Source organism: Cornus florida, unplaced genomic scaffold (genome assembly GCF_030987335.1).
Source record: "Cornus florida cultivar Cherokee Brave unplaced genomic scaffold, ASM3098733v1 CherokeeBrave_3.0.0_Hap2_Chr05, whole genome shotgun sequence".
Classification (NCBI taxonomy): domain Eukaryota; kingdom Viridiplantae; phylum Streptophyta; class Magnoliopsida; order Cornales; family Cornaceae; genus Cornus; species Cornus florida.
This window is the reverse complement of record NW_026775575.1, coordinates 61,996,094-61,998,936: the sequence shown is the minus strand read 5'-3', so window position 1 is coordinate 61,998,936 and position 2,843 is coordinate 61,996,094. Positions and strand designations below refer to the sequence as shown.

Below are 2,843 nucleotides of genomic sequence, written 5' to 3'. Positions count from 1 at the left end.
AAGCTCAAAAGACGTTTTCGGTCCTTGGTCAAGGCAATCCTTGGGCTTCCATGCCCTTTCAAAACAAGATTTTAAAATAACTTTCTTTGGTTTCAAGTTTGAAGATAGACTTTTTAGAACTTTGGTCTCACACAAAAAATCAATTCCTTCACTTTTAAGGTCATGACATTTCTCTACAACATTAATCTCTTCATACTTGTCAAATGAGTTGGGGGTTGGATTAAAAATATTCAACTTTACCTTCATGTGGCCAAATGAAATCTTCATTATCCCCGTCCTATAATTAATGTTGGCATTCGCGGTTGCCAAGAAAGAAAGGCCAAGGATAACGGGAATTTGGCTCTTAGGATTTGGGACCGGTTCCGTGTCAATGACAACGAAATCAACGGAAAAGAAGAATTTATCAATTTTAATCAATGCATCCTTAATGATACCCCTACGCTTTTTGATTGATCGGTCAGCAAGTTGTAAAACCACCGACGTCGGTTTCAAGTCTCCTAAGCCTAATTTGACATATACCGAGTATGGAAGAAGATTAACACTTGCTCCTAGGTCAAGAAGAGCCCGATTAATGATATAATCACCAATAATACATGAAGTGGTAGGTGAACCAGGGTCCTTAAACTTTGAAAGAGTGTTATGCTGCAAAATTGAGCTTACTTACTCAGTTAAGACCACTTTTCTAGGTGCTTGGCTTTTGTTCTTACTTTTTTGGGTGCACAAGTCTTTCAAGAATTTGGCATAAGCCGGAATTTGCTTGATTGCATCCAAAAGTGGAAGATTAACTTTCACTTGCCTAAACACGTCCATGATTTCATTTATTTTGGCCTTTTGCTTGTCATTTGAAATGGATCCTTTTAAGGCATCCGGAAATGGAGCTTTTGGCTCAAAAACCTTTTCAAAATTTTTCCTTAAAGTCTCTTCAACACAAGAAGTTTTTAAATAATTTTGCAAATCTTTCTTTTCAAAATCACTTTTCAACACATTCTCATTTATATGGTCATGAACACGCAATGAATGAGGAATAGGATATGAAACGAGATGGGTGTTAACTTGTGGTTACACCGGTTTACTCTCTTCATTGGACATACCCACTTGGTTGTCCATAATCTTTCCACTTCTCAAGGTAGTCACCACATTGACATACTCTATTGTGTGACCTTCCGATGAGGAATGAGTCTCCACAACACATTGTTGCTTTTGTGGGGCATTCAAAGGCATTTCCCCTTTCTCTCTAGCATACAAAGTGCTAGCTATTTGCCCTATTTGGGTTTCTAGCTTAGCAATGGATTGAGAGTGAGAATGAAATAATTGTGTGTTTGCCTCTAAAGTGCCCAAAGCGGTCAAAACTTTCTCTTCAAAAGCGGGACTTCTAACATTTCCTTAGGAATATGATGGTTGATTAGGAAAATAAGAATTAGAGAATTGGTTTCCTTGTGATTGGTATGATGATCTAATACCTTAGGAACCTTGGCTTTGTAGTGGAGGTGGAATGTATTTCCCTTGAAAACTACCTTGGGGAGGGTTTGAGCCTTCCCCTTGGTTTTTCCTAGAGAAATTCGGGTGATTCCTCTAACTAGGATTGTAATGATTGCCATAAGGATTGTTCCCTTGATTCACAAATGTTGCATTTACTTGTTCATGATGCTCACTTTGCACATGTCTATGGGGACAATTGGAAGTAGAATATAAAACAATTGAACAAGTCATACATGTCTCATTAGATGCATGATGAGAATGGTTAGGGAAGTAAGATACTTGATTCGCCGAGTTTTGGTTGATCAAAAATTAATCAAACCTTTGAGATAATGATTTCATTTCGGCGGTAATTTCATTAGAGTGGTCGACTTAATGTAAGCCAACACTTTTCCTACCATTAGAATTTCTACCATTCTTCGAAGATAAAGTACGATGCAAAGAATTTTCACTCATGCTCTCATAAAAATGCCACATGTCATCCTCATGCCTATCAATGTAAGAGCCACCCATGGAAGCATCAACCATGCCCTTGTAATTATCCGATAAGCTCTCAAAGAAATATTGAACTAATTGCCATTTGGGCATGTCATGATGTGGACACTTCCTAAGCAATTCATTAAAGCATTCCCATGCCTCATGAAATGTTTTTCCATCCCTATGTGAAAATTCCCTAATTGAAGTTCTCATGGCATTGGTCTTAGAAACCAAATAGTACTTCTTCAAGAACTCTTGTTGCATTTCTGCCCAAGAAGTTATTGAAAAAAGCCTAAGATTGTTAAACCAATATTTTGCCCTGTCTTTAAGGGTGAATGGAAAAAGTTTAAGCCTTAAGATCTCTTCCAACATGTCCGTGTATTTTACGGTGGAACAAACTTCAAGAAACTTATCCAAATGCTTGTAAGGTTTTTCACTTGGAAGTCCATTATAGTTAGGAAGCATTTGTATGGCTTGTGGCTTGATTTCATAGTGGTGTGCTCTAAATGGTGGTAATTGAATGCATGTGGGTGCATTATATTCATTAGGCACATAGTGATCTCTTAAAGCAAGGGGAGGATTAGCAATTGGAGGTGCAACATGGGCACCTTGATTACCTTGAATGATGGGAAGTGGTGGAGCATAGATTCGCCTTGGAATTCCCAATGGAACTTGGCCTTGTTGTTGTGGTGGATGAACAAATGGTCTCGGCATAACTAACGAAACTTGCATGTTATCATGATGCACATTGGAGTGGAGGATACCTTGTTGGTCTATATGACCAAGGTTCTCCACATGGTCCTCATTGTGTCCTTCCATTGATGAAATGGATTAACTAGAACTTCCTCTTCCCCTAGGGTTTCGAACAATGGATTCAAGATGAAAATTTA

The 2,843-nt window shown here is 38.3% G+C and overlaps 1 pseudogene; it reads left to right on the top strand.

The window, feature by feature from the left end:
- Nucleotides 1-2,062: 2,062 nt before the first annotated feature.
- On the top strand, nt 2,063-2,161 carry LOC132310644 (small nucleolar RNA R71; annotated as a pseudogene).
- The last annotated feature ends 682 nt before the right edge of the window (nt 2,162-2,843 follow it).